Source organism: Chlamydotis macqueenii, chromosome 5 (assembly GCF_036417535.1).
Source record: "Chlamydotis macqueenii isolate bChlMac1 chromosome 5, bChlMac1.mat, whole genome shotgun sequence".
Classification (NCBI taxonomy): domain Eukaryota; kingdom Metazoa; phylum Chordata; class Aves; order Otidiformes; family Otididae; genus Chlamydotis; species Chlamydotis macqueenii.
This window is the reverse complement of record NC_141560.1, coordinates 40,523,654-40,537,306: the sequence shown is the minus strand read 5'-3', so window position 1 is coordinate 40,537,306 and position 13,653 is coordinate 40,523,654. Positions and strand designations below refer to the sequence as shown.

The 13,653-nt window shown below is 40.3% G+C and overlaps 1 protein-coding gene across 1 annotated transcript in view; it reads left to right on the top strand.

Annotated features, from left to right (window-relative positions):
* The first annotated feature begins 5,175 nt into the window (after window positions 1-5,175).
* Window positions 5,176-13,653, top strand: part of MIDEAS (mitotic deacetylase associated SANT domain protein) — a 55,941-nt gene continuing 47,463 nt past the window's right edge. The window contains exon 1 of the mRNA XM_086748743.1: window positions 5,176-5,284. The gene's annotated coding sequence lies outside the window, so the exon portion shown is untranslated. The remainder of the gene's footprint in view (window positions 5,285-13,653) is intronic.

Genomic DNA, 13,653 nt, shown 5'->3' with positions numbered 1-13,653 from the left:
CGAAACATTTGGTGTCCTATAATTGTATGTGTAGATAACTGACACTTAGATGAGAGGTTATGTTGTAGTTTAGTACAGTCTGTAGATTAGGCTTCTTAAATACAGGAAAAGTATAGTGTGATTGATAGATTAATTTACATGTGGACTTGAGCATTTGGAGCCAACCAAAGCTCAGCTATTGAACCTCCCTGCGACTCTCAGCTCACCATTTAGCTTCTCCAAATGTTTTGGTTTTTTTTTCCTGAATTGTAAACAGTGCCTAATGTTACCACAGACTGTTGTTTGTAAAACAAACAAACAAAGAATGTGGGATTCTGGGAAAAGTGATAGTAAATGCAGAAAAGCCTGCGAAGTGTGTTTAAGGCTACACAACCTAGCAAAATTAGGAAGAAAGCTTCAGCACTCCTGGTTTTTAGCATGCCATATAATTTGTTACTTCATAGATTGTTCCACTGTCTTTCTCACCATAGCGTCTGAGCTTCTTTCGGTAGTGTTTAAGCAATGTGAATAACTTTTTTTTTTCTCACATGTGGTTTTTACTCTGAACCACAGTGTTCCTCCCTTTCCCTTATGTAACAACATCTCATCCTGGTTCTTAGGGAGTCAGTTCATGACACTTTGTGTGTCTCTCTATAGACATATTTACACACACACGCTCTATAAGTAAACACATGTATTTTTCCTTAAGTTGATCAACGAAGCTGATTCTTCCTCCAGTTAGAAAAGCAAACTCAGTGTTTTAATTTTAAAATCAGATATGAAGAGTAAAATAAATATGCAAGTTTTTTTTTATGCAAACTCTTAAAAAAGGCGAACCCCTTCTTTCCAAACAATTCTATCTGACTGCATGAGGTTTCCCAAAAGAAGTTGTACCCTAGAATCATATTTCAAATGTAACATCTTGAGTGTTTCCTTTTAATTGTGACAAAGGTGGGAGACAGGCATTGATATTAGGGAAATTCAAATTTCTCTGTAGTAAGGAGTAATTAGTCTTGTATAAAAAGAAAAAAAAAAGCATTTTTATAAGCATTTCCTCCTGTAATAATGCAGATGAAAAATTGTAATTATGAGGGAATGGGTTTCTTTGTATTTATGCTGATGGTCTTCTAAATTCACAACGTCAAAACTGAAGCCCAACCAACCTGAAACACATACAATCACTTCTATTTCCTGTAAGATTTTTTCAAACTATTTTAGTATAATTTAATTAAGCCTCCTCTTATGTGAGATAAGGGGATTTGCTTCTTGAATTATACAGTCACTCAGGTTGGAGGAGATTTTGGGAGGTCACCAGTTCAACCTCCTGCTCAAAGTGGAATCAACACTGAATTCAGACCACGTTGCTCAGGGCTTTCTTAGTTGAGTATTGGAAACTTCCAAGAAAGGAAATTTCATAGCCTCTTGTGGCAACTTGTTGCATTGCTTCACTATCCTCACTAGCTGGTTGGAACAGCCACTGTTTCAATTTACAACCATTGTCTTTCTCCCACTGTGCAACTCAATAAAGAGCCTGGCTTTTCTTCTGTTGCAGGTAAAGATCTAGTCTTGTAGCTACTGGAAGGCTAGTATTAAGTCTCTCCTACCTGTTCTCCTTTCATATTAGACAAACCCAGCCTCAGCCTCTCCTTGCAGGATGTCTGTTCCAGCCCCAGACCATCTTGGCTTTCTACTGGCTCAAGTCTGTTGAATACTGTCTCAAATACTGGACACAGTATTTGAGATGCAGGCTAACGAATGATGAGTAAAGAGGAATAATAATTTCCCTTGACCTAGCTGTGTTTTTCTTTATACAGCCCAGGATGCTGTTAGCCTTTGCTGCTGGCTGGTGTTTACCCCGCTGTCCACCAGGACCCCCAGATCTTACTCAGTGGTGCGGTGCAGAGTGGCTTGTCGGTTTCGGCCCGTGCAATGGCAAAAGGTTAGTCCAGCCAAAGTGCAGGGCTTTGCATTAGTCTGTGTTGAAAATCATGTAGTTCTTGTCAGTCCATTCTCTAGCTTGTCTAGAGGCAGCCCTGCCCTTGAGCACTGAATATATTTGTGGGATAAACAGTGCAGCTATTCCTTACTGCTTTATGCTGTTATTCATTTTTGAAGAAAAATGGCGCATCTGATGGAAATTTTAGAGGGAATTTCACTGTCATTATGAGATGGAAGTTTTAGGCTTATTGGAATCTGAAACTTCTATTACAAAGGGTGTAATTATTTTCTTACTAGCTATAGTGATTAAGGCCTTCATTTTGTACTTAATTTCAGGGAGAACTAATAGCTTCATATTGTCTTCCATAATGCTGGAGCACCAGTTCGACGTGAGGGCTAGAAAGGGAACCGGGCATTGGCTCTACTCTGACTTGGTGAACAGGGTGCCACCTGCTGAGCATATGTCCCAGTTTTGCAAACGTAAGTATGCAAAGCATAGTCTTTAATCCAAATTCTGACTCAGTGCAATCCAGTTTATTAATGATATGAGTCGATGTTGTAACAGCACGAGATGTGTCTGTACAAGCCAAAGAAACCTAAGATTTTATATGGTGATAGCTAGGAAATCTTCCAATCTCCTTCTTCAATGTAGTAATAAAATAATGACGTAACAGGGAATATACGTGCATTAAATTTTGTTACTGTAAAACTGATGGAAGCGCAGCCTGCATGCAGTCCTAGCATATGCTGAGAAAAGGAGAAAGAAAAAGAAAATTTTAAATGCATAGCAAAAGCTGCTACTGCAAGGAAGAAAATTATGATGGTTGGTTCTGGAGATGTAAGGACTGCATAACATGAGGAACAGAGAAACAATTGAAGAGTGCATAATGGCAAAGTCTTTACAAAACTTCATAAAACTGTTTATCACTCAGTAAGATAAACAGTAATGTACAGCTCTATAAACGCTCCTCATATCATGGTGTCTTTGAAGTGTGCTGCTTCTGTTTCATATCTATAAACTGGCTGGTGTACGTAAAAGCTTGCCTGTTTTTGTTCTTATTCCATCTGGTATGTTTAGGAAGAAGTACCATCCTTTTCTATAGATTTTGCATCTTACAGTGTGTTTCAGCTTTGTCCGTGTGGTTACTGTGTTTGCTTTGGCTCAGTAAAAAAGGATTCCTATCTACCTTATACACTATTTAGGAGGCAACTATCAAGAACTAACAATGTTAAAATGTCTCCTAGATAAGGGTAGAAAGCATACTCCCTGGTCTGCGCAATCTTAGCTTCTGTAGCCAGATGATGACGTTTCTGCCATTGTCTGCTGCTTTAGCATGATTACATATTGTGAAACATGAGACGCTGCTCATCGTTTTGCTTCCCAAACTCCAAACAGGTGAAGTACAACATGCATTTGTTCTGGCTGGAAGGAAGAGGTACATTCTACTGCTACAACATGATTTCCAGTCACAGAAGAATATGTTGCTGTTTTTTGTTTTATCCCCAATGAAAGCTGAGATAAGCAATTCCAATCTTATCGATATCTGATGTGCTTCATGGGAGGCACTCGTGGCCTAACATTTATAACAGAGAAGGAAATAACCCCAGTTTGTGGAACCTGTCTTTTCCATCTTTATTAGGGCAAATGTAACACATGGGTTGTATGCCTTAGACTTCATTTTATGTTCAATTATTTAAGTTTGCTTTACATATTAGCTAATTTGTGAGCAGCTGGGAATATTCTTTCTATATTGATTTAAATAGTTATTGACCTGTTGTTCCTGTCTATTCAGGAGTTTAGTCGTGTAATAATGGTAGAAGAGTTTTCCTTGAATGTTGTATTGAGATAGTGTCGCATCAAATGATACCTTTAGTTGTGAAAGAAAAAAAAAACTTTACCAATAGTACCTGTGGCTGCTATTTTGCTCTTCACCTCCATGTGTCTCACTGTTATTCTCTGTACCATGACAGGAAAAGACTGGGCGTGGTAATTAGACTACTGACCTGGGACTAGTCAGAGAAACCTCGTTACGCATCAGCTACGTTCTGCAGTCATTTACCCTGTTTCCACACATTGTGAGCTCCCCCCGGTAAAGAGTTCTGCATAGAAGCCAGAACTATTGTGAAAGAAACACAAACTAGAGTGAGCAGTGCAAAAACTACTCCTGTATTTCACTCTATAAAGCAATACAGGCTAGAAGGGCAACTGTCCTGCTGCTCTGAAAAGAAGCTGTGCTACTGTGTGAACAGAATGAGCTAAGCCTGGATGAAGGCGAGCACGTGGCTATGTGCATGCTGGGGAAAAATGGTTGGCATTTTCGTGTGCTTGGCACGTTTAACTGAATGAGAGTCTGAGCTGTGAACGCTGGCTAAATGTTATATTCTGAAAGTTTCATTGCTAACAAGCTCGACTATCAGAGCAGTCTACAGGGGGAGCAGTGACGAAACAGCTTCTTTATTTCCTGCCTTAAGAGCAGCAGCGTGCCTGCATTTGCCAGCACGCTGTGTTTTTTTATTCTCAGACCAAGGCAACAGAGGAAGCCATATTCCAGTACACGAGCAGAACGTTTTTAGAAACCTCGGCAGTCCGTGTTCTTGTGAAAGTAAATTTCAGGTGTTTAGTAAAACAGCCAACAGTATAGAGATGACCTGAGGATTTGTATTAGACACAAATCCTTTCTTGTCCCCTGTTTTTCTACTTCAGAAAAAGCTGGGGGCGGGGGGGGGAGAAGATACCAAAAGGAGGAAACAGAAAACCACGTTTTCCTGCGGTACAAGTGGTTCCTTAAAAACAAAAAGCTTATAGCTTGCTTGTTTTTCTTTAGAGAGAGAAAGGCCAGGAAGCCTGATCACGCTGGGGAGGCTGGCGCTGAACTGGGGGCAGCAAACCGGCGAGTGGTGCCAGGGACCGAACGCGGCAGCATTTTGCAGGGCTCGGCTTCCAAATCAGTGCTGCAAACTCTCTCCCCGCCCCTCGCTCGTTGGGGATTTCCCCTCCTTCCCTGCAAACGGCAGCCCAGGCCGAACACAGAAGGTCAAGCCAAGATCTGTGAAAAAGGGCAGAGAGGGGGGGCCAGGCCGGTGCCAGGAAGAGACAGGAAGGATCGGCGGGGGGCTGCCGGGGGGAGGAAGGCGGGAGGAGGAGGAAGGCGGGAGGAGGAGGAGTTGAGGAGCCCGGGAGCCTCCCCGCTTACCGCACTAGGAAGTGACGCTTTCCCTGAGTCCCAGAGAGAAAGAAACAAAGTTTGGGGTGGTGTATTTTTTTTTTTTTTTTGTTCCTCTCCTCCTTCTCACCCCCCCACTTTGCTAATTGCCGCTCTGCTTCCCCCGCGGGCCCCCGCCGCCGCAGCCGTGCCTCGCTTCGCGGGTGAGCTGACCACGTTTTCTTCCCTCTCCTCTTTTCCGCGGGTTTATTTTTTTTTTTTTTCCCTCGCACGATTTGCTTCCGTTTTCCTGCCATTTTGGAGAGGGGGTGTCTTTCCTGGGGCTTTTTTTTTTTGTTTTGTTTTGTTTTTTGTTTTGGGGGGGGTTACTTTGTGGGTGCCGGCTGCAGGATGAGGAGGAAAAGTACCTGCAGAGGTGAGGGGGCGGCGGGCTGCGCGCCCGGGCCGCGCTGGGCTGCTGAGCTCTGTCCCCCCGCTTTTCGGTGCCTCGCTGGGAGGGCTCCGGCGGGGTTACTCTGGGGCTGGCTGCCTGCAGCAGCGCGCTGGGGACGCGTCGGTGTCCGGGTGAGCTGCCTGCGGGTGGTGGTTGGACTTGGGGTGGGTTTTTTGGGGGAGTGTGTCTGTTTCTTTTCGTTCTTTTTGTTGTTTTTTGGTTTGTTTTTGTTTGTTTTTTTTTTTTTTTTTTTTTTTTTCTCTGGGCTGGTTGGGCGCTGGGGCAGCCCCGCGTGTGCAGCCCGGAGCATCGGCTGGCGAGGGTCGGGTTTCCCTGCTGGGGCTTATACGGGGGCGGGGGGGGGGAGGGGGGGAAAGGAGTTTATTAGATAATTTCTGAAAATCTCGTGCTCTCGAGCGTGCAGCTCTTTCTCCGGCAGCAGCGCCGAGGGCCGATGCTTTGCAGTTGACCAGGAAAAGCTGACAATACACCCACGCGCGCGCGAGGGTCTTATATAATACTTACGGGATTTTTTTTTTTTTTTTTTTAATGGGCGTAAGCAGGATTTATTTTTGGTTTGTAAAGTCTTGTGTGGTTGCAGCCTGCAGAATTAAAGAAATACTCTGTTTGCTCAACAGAAATTTACTGAGCGTCCTCTTAAATAAAGCAGATAGTTTGATTTCATCCCAGCTGCGTGTTTTGAGTGCAGTTTAAGGGCCGTCTGTAGTGGAGCAAGCAGTTCAGGGAGGGGAAGAGAGAAAAGAAATGTCCTAATGCGGAGACTGATATTAGGTTGTTTAGAGGGCGAGACTGCAGTTCCAAGCAGCAACAGCAGCAGCTTTATGACTGTGTGTAATTACAGAGTGATTGCATAGGACAGCATTGTTGGAGCGAATACGTGTGCACGGGCTATTGTGCAAGATTTCTGTACCGAACAAAACCTAGTTTTGCATTGCAAATGCTAAAAAGCGAATGTGTTCTGCATTGAACTGCCACATTCCTTTTTGACTTCACCCAAGAATTGGAAGGGGGGGAAAGGAAAAGTGGAGCGAGGCTGATCGTATAAGTCACACACCTGAAATACTCAGTGTACTAGAGGCGTTTCACCACCAGTAGTCTCTGAAATCACAGAAGAAATTGAAAGCTCCTTGAATCTGTGGGTTCATGTTTCTAAAGTGGTTATGCAGCAGGTGAAAATCAGGCAGGTTTGCTAACAGTCCTGCAGGTTTGGTGTAATTCTTGCTCTGATCTAACTTTTTGTGTGCTGCTTGTGTGGGAAAATGCCTGTTTTGAAATAAGCAACTGCAGTTAAGTTCACTTTCTTGAAAACGGAGAGAGGAGTGTCGGGGAGAGTTTCTGTGTCAGGCCACAAAAAATTACAGACTGAAAGGAGTGCTGGACTAGACATAAGTTTTGAACACACTGTTTCAACTTTAGTTGAAGAGTTGCATCTTCCTCTCAGTGATTTTGCAAGCAGCGTTGGCTGAGGGATAGAACAAGGCACTGGGAGTGTGCCACCGGTACTGTATTAACAAGTCTTTTGACTAAGACTTTGAAAGACCATCAAAATCGTGCCAATGTTCTTGTGGGTACAACTTAAGGTACCTAAGGTTTGTTTTTCAGAGATGCTGGTTACCTGTAACTTTTATCAGTTTCGTTTTAGAAGTACTTGGAATTTGTGGAATGTCAGATCCAAAAGATTTTGGATCTAGTACTTCAGAAATTGGCCTTTCTCAGATTAGAGACAATTTTCTAGAAATGTTAGCTTTAACCATCGTTGCTGATGTCTTAATAAATGCTGTGAAGGCTTGTAAAGTATTTTGAGCACTGCGATGGAAAGCACTACAAAAATGGAAAGCTGCTTCAAAATTTCTTGGTGTTCCAACTAGAACGTATTATTGTAGTTGAACACAGATCATCTTATTACTGGTGGTTTCCTCAGGCTGTCAACTAAATGCTTCATGTAAAACATATGTAACTTTGTTAATGAAGAATGTAGTCATGTGCTGAAGAAGTTTACTTTGTTTTTTTTTGCAAGTGGCTAATTAACCAGAACAGTAGGCCTGTCCCTTGACAAACTTCCATAGTGATCCTTCTGTAAGTTTGTTGGAGCATTTTATTTTAATACAAAATAAGAAGAGATACGTTAATCTGTGCAGTACTGTGATTTTCTAGTTTTTCTTTTCATTGTTCTTCATGTCTTGACTGACTTGTCAATCTATGTTACACTGGGGTGTTTTAATGTCAAAATTACTTCTGTGGAAAAACAGAAACAGTACTTAACGATTCCTTGAATCATTTGTGGTAGTGATAAAATATAGTCATTCCTTTTGCTAAGTCTTTTTCTTTTCACAGCCTATGTGGTGGGAGAAAATGTTTTAGGGCAGGATTCTTTGGGCTTGTGTACAAAGGAGTAGGTAAATTTTACGTTGTCCTGTGGTACTGAGTGGAATTAGTCATAGACACGCATTGTGTGCATATTAGCAAAAGGGAGGCGTAGCCCTGTTAGCCTTTAACCCATCCAGGCGCATACGAGTAGCGGTGATATGAAGTGATGAGGGCTGTAGCACAGTACAAGCCTTTTGAGAGCCTACGTACTCATTCCAGATGCTGATTTATGCTTTCGCATTTTCACTCTTATTGTCACCTGTAAGTGGTAACTGCAGAACTGCAGGAGATATTTTCAAGCCTGGCACCCCTCCCGTGACGCTATTCTGTCAGGTGACCAGGCAGTCCCTTAAGTTGCCCCTGAGGAGGACCTGTAGCCTTCCTTTGGAAGTGGCCGCCTTGGTGATGGTGGTAGCAGCGGCAGGGTGGGGGGTCGTGTAGGGAGATAAGAGTGTAAGGATCAGAATGGCGGTCGTCTAACCTGTGGTCCTGTTTCCAAAGGTGCATGTGTTTTCTACACGCTTAGCAATTCTTGAGGAGTTTCTACTCAAGAAACTTACCTAGTTTTCCCTTGAGCTCAGGTAAACATTTAGCAGCCACTTTTTAAACTAACTGATCGATCATAGAATAAGCAAATTGAAGGGACTTGTGTTAGAGAGAAGAGCAGATTTGTTTTTGTTGTTTCATCTTTTCTTGAAACTTGATTTTTTTTCCTTCCTTTTCTGAGGCATTGCATAAAATCTTAGTATTGGTTGCAGTAAATTACAGTTTATGCTACAAAATAGTAAATACGCATATTGTCTCCAGTGCAGTTAGTTATATTCTAAGTGCCATAAAGGGAGAAATAAATCATATGAAATGTGGCAAGGGCGGGGAGAGAGGGGGAGAGAGGAGCTCTAGTGGTGAGGTTTTGCAACACATGTCCAAAAAGCTAGCAAATTCTGGCACAGGCAAGCTAAGGCTCATGAGTCAGCTCCAAATGGGAGACTTGTCACTGAGCAATTTGTAAATAGAAGGGATGTACTGCTAATTCAAGGAAATATCATCGTTAGAACCTTCCCTAATAATTGGAATAGTGTGGCACAGAGCTATCTGTCAGACGGGAGTTGTTTGTGCTTTGAATTGCATGTTGCCTTTAGTGTGATTTAAGCATTCAAACCAAGAAATCCTTGTTGTGCGTTATGGAGGTCCCTGAAGGAGGTGGTTGCTCCAGGAATAACGTAAATTTTTGTAGCTGCATACCAGCAACTTGCATTCCGCGTGGAAGCTCCTTGGCAGCTGCAGCAGCTCCCAGTGCACAAACGGCGTGTGTTTCCAGCGGGAGGCTGCTCAATAAGCACTTCACAACATTTTGCATAACTTCTGTTTCTGAATGGTCTCCAACTGTAGCCCTTCCCGAGTGCTCTGCTGATCAACTCTAGCGACTGAAAAATACACAGAACGTTACGAGAAAAAAGCTATACTCTTCACACCGGGAAAAGAGTGAATGCATGCATTTTGAATGCAGCCAACATTCAGGTGTTCAGCAGCAAATGATCAAGTGGGGATGCAGAGAGAAATCTTGGTAATTAATTCTTTGCTTTTCTGGCTATGTTGATGCATTTTATAATTTTTGATGCAACTGACAATCACTTCATCACCAGGCCAGAATTAATATAATTTGTTAATTCATTTGTATGGAAGTTCTACAGATATTCTTTGAAATTTACATCTCTGAAAAACAAATGTTCTTTTTATGTACAAGTAAATTACTTTAATGCCACTTCTTGCATTGACAGCTGGTGTTGATGAAGAAGTTAAAAATGAGAAAAGCTAGATTTGGAGAGAATGGCAAAGTGTTCAGTCGAGTTGTTTTTTTTTGCTTTAGGTTGGGTTTGTTTGTTGTTTTTTTTTTTTTTTTGGAAGGCATCTTGAGAGACCAGCAAAACATGGAATAACGCTTTGTTTTTTAGTCTTTAGTTTTTGAAAATTAATTTTAAAGTTGCTCTGTATGGGTTGACTTAAGTATTGGTAAAGATTGAAACAAATTAATTGCTATTAATGACTGAAGTATTAAACTGAGAAACTGTTCTGATACGTTTTTTATTAAATTTGTTACAGTGTTGGGATGTAAAGAGAAGTGGAATCAAGTCAGTATTCATGTTTTATTTCTTCTTTGCTGTATATTATCTTCTTACATGAAGATTGGTTCTCAGCTGCTTGGCTTTCCCCATCATAGCTTACTAACAGGAGAGGTTACAGTATGATAATATATATAGGTATATCCTCTTGTCACTTCTTTTGGAAAAGCAAATGAAATGTGTATGTATGTTCATGTGTACACACACTATTTTGTTATACACCGTTAACTTTTTCGTATTATAACTCAGTTTCCCTGAGAACAAATGTTTTTTATCTTGTGATGCTGGAGTAGTTTGTGAAGTTTTGTTTATTGTTTTAAAAATTTTGTAAAGTTTTTTTTTTTTACTATACTACTATTTCAAACTTGAATGTCATGCTAAATTTTTAGTTTTATCTTAATTTATTGATTTTAATAATGTTGCTTTTCCTGTTCCTAGAGCTATAGTGACCAAAACATGCATGAATTGTGACTGCAAAGGGTTGTTCTTGTCTCTTTTATTGGGGACTTTTAACTGAGAATTCTGACTTTTCGAAATACTGATTTAGCTTTGCAGCCTGGTTGTGGTACAGTGTTGTATGGTTGATTTCCAGCTACCAGATCAGCTGCATCCCTTCAGTATGGGTAAACTGGAATCTGTTATGTGAAACTACATGTTGTGGGGGCAGCAGGCCTGCAGAAGTGCTTGTCGCCTTGTTTGAGGTGTGCATTGTAATGAAGTCTGAAGTTGAGACTAGCTCTGGAATTATGAATAATCTCCAAATTGCCTTGTTATGGTGTAGTTGGTAGGGTAAAAGTGCATTTCTGTTTGGATCCCAGGTTGCTTGAGGATGTTGCGTGATTTCAAACTGAACTTACGGCTACACCTAAGCATTCATTATTATCTGCTATGTCTGTACTCTTACCATTTGTTGAGCATCTCCTTTGGAGCTCCTACATAATTAGTAATTTGTCCTATATTAGTAATCTGTCATACATTATATTAATTTTTTAGAGTTTTATAGTAATACAAGTCAACTATTCTTGCAGTTTCATATCCTTAACTGCTCAGATTCTTGATCCTTTAGACACATTGAAAAGTAAAGTAGAACAAAGTGCCATACACTATACTATACTTACTGGATCTACTTACTCTGAATACTTACTGGATTGTTTGCCATTAAACTATCTTGTTTTCAGGCTTTATTTCTTCCAACATAATGTATTGTTAATTCTTTCAAGCGCTTCCTGAAAGGAGAGTTTGCTGTGTTGATGGGAAATTACTACACTTGGGTGGAGAAGAATTTAGTGAAGTATTTTCCTATTTTAAATTTGGTTTTACACCATTTGAGAACAAAATTCCTGGTGAGTGGAGAGAGAGCCACAGCTGTGAGGCATTCTCATTGCTTTAGGAGATTCCAATGATGACAATTTAGCATGCCAAATACTTGTGTATGTGAAACTGGCAGGGAAATCTGACGGCCCTTATGGTTTAGTTTGATTTTGTGACTTAGATGTTATCCTGTGTAAGACATGGTAAATATTGGGAATATTTATAATATAATCTTTATTCTATTGAATTCAAATTATAAATTTATTTGGATTTTTTAATTTGAAAACTATTACCTTGTCAAATTTTTAGAAAATATAAATATATTTTCAGGTATATATCATGGCTAAGTCATTTAGTCCTCCTACAACAGTATTTATTTAAATGAAGATGTTTTAAGGGTTGTTGAGATGCCTGGGGAGAAGTAAATGAACATACTATAAATGAAAGTTAGGAATTAAAAAGTATTACTGTACCATTGGGCATTCTTCTTATTAAGAGTTTAAGCTGCGCTCCCTGAATATTTGGGAAGTCTTCTGCACATAAAAGGATGTTATTGCAAGTAAACAACTATGTGAAATGTTACATTTGATTATAGGCTTTGTTTTTTTCTGATTTAATTTCAATATTGAAGTGGTCTTTGTTATAATGATTTTCTAAATACATGCAAGAATGCAAAATATATTTAAGACATTTCTTCTTTCTTGTTGAAGTACAAGGACTACTTTGACTCCTCTGGGTTTTTTTTTTTGTTTTAATGCTGCTCTTTCTTTGTCAAAAGTGAAATATTTCAAGAATGGTGCTAGCTGACTTATTTTGCTATTACCACTATTTCTACAGAAAATGTACTACAACTTTTTCTGTAGAAAAATTTGATATGTAATAAAAATGTTCTTTTATTGCCAAAGAATATGAAAAGAAGAATGTGGAACTCCTAATAAACAAATTGTTCTGATTTTGAATTTGAGATGCGAAGAATAAACATTTGAAGTCTTGAGGTATTAAAAACCTAGGAAGTTTGATATACATGGTACTGTGCTTAGGATTTGCACTTGTTAAGAGTGAATAATGGGCTGCCTTCCAAGAAGCTTCATTGAAGTCAATGCTGATATTTTTTCCTTAAAAATGAACAAAGGCTATCTGAGTTTTTAATTTACAATATAAATCTAGCTACCTTACCTGTACAGAGGAAACTAAAGTACAGAGAGCTTTGTTAGCCAAAGAAATCAAATGCAGATTTGAATCCTTGATTTGTAAAGTTTTTCTCTACAACTACAATAGCTCTTAAATAATAATAATTACTATTGATATAAATTACACACTGGACAATTCAGTTTCCTCATTTAGCTAATCTCTTCTGGCATTTTAAAATCATGTTGCAGAATGGTTTGGGTTGGAAGGGACCTTGAAGATCATATAGTTCCAACCTCCTGCCATGAGCTGGGACACCTTCCACTAGGTCAGGTCGCTCAAAGCCCCATCCAGCCTGGCCTTGAACACTTCCAGGGGTGGGCCATCCACAGCTTCTCTGGGCAACCTGTTCCAGTGCCTCACCACCCTCTCAGTATAGAATTTCATTCTTATGTCTAGCCTAAATCTACTCTTTCAGTTTAAAGCCATTATCACTTGTCCTATCCCTACATACCCTTGTCAAAAGTCTCTCTCTGTTATAAGCCCCCTTTAGATACTGAAAGGCCACAATAAGGCGTCCCAGAAGCCTTCTCTTCTTCAGGCTGAACCACCCCAACTCTCTCTGTCTTCATAGGAGAGGTGCTCCAGCCTCTCCAGAGGTGCTTCTGCTCCAGAAGTGCTTCACGACTCACAGATGATCAAAATCTACTGGCAAAAATCAAGATACTTGAGCTAAAAATTAAATTAAGATACCTAAAAAAGATATCTAAAGTGGGCTAGCATACCTATGCACATATGTATGCCAAGATGCAGGGTTTTGTTTCTTTGTCTAAGAACGACATAAGCATGTATTTGCTAAATTATAAAGCACAGGAGACAAAAGAAACTTGGGCAGACTGGTCAAAAAGAAGCAAGGTATCGCCAACAGAGGCTGTAGAGCAAGGTTAGAGATCTTTCACTGGACTTCAGGTTGCACTGCTGCTTTTTAATGTGTTTATAGATTTCTCCACAAGGCACCTCTGTCAGTGGTGTCATTAGGCAAGTGTGAGACCAAAGGCAGTGGCCCAAATACTTGTCAACATCAACAATTGCTTGATGATGTGTGCTTGGATATTTAGTTAAAGGGATAGTGTATTTGATATTTGGAATTGATGTTAAAACAGCCATGTTGGCAAGATGCTGTTTCTTTTGT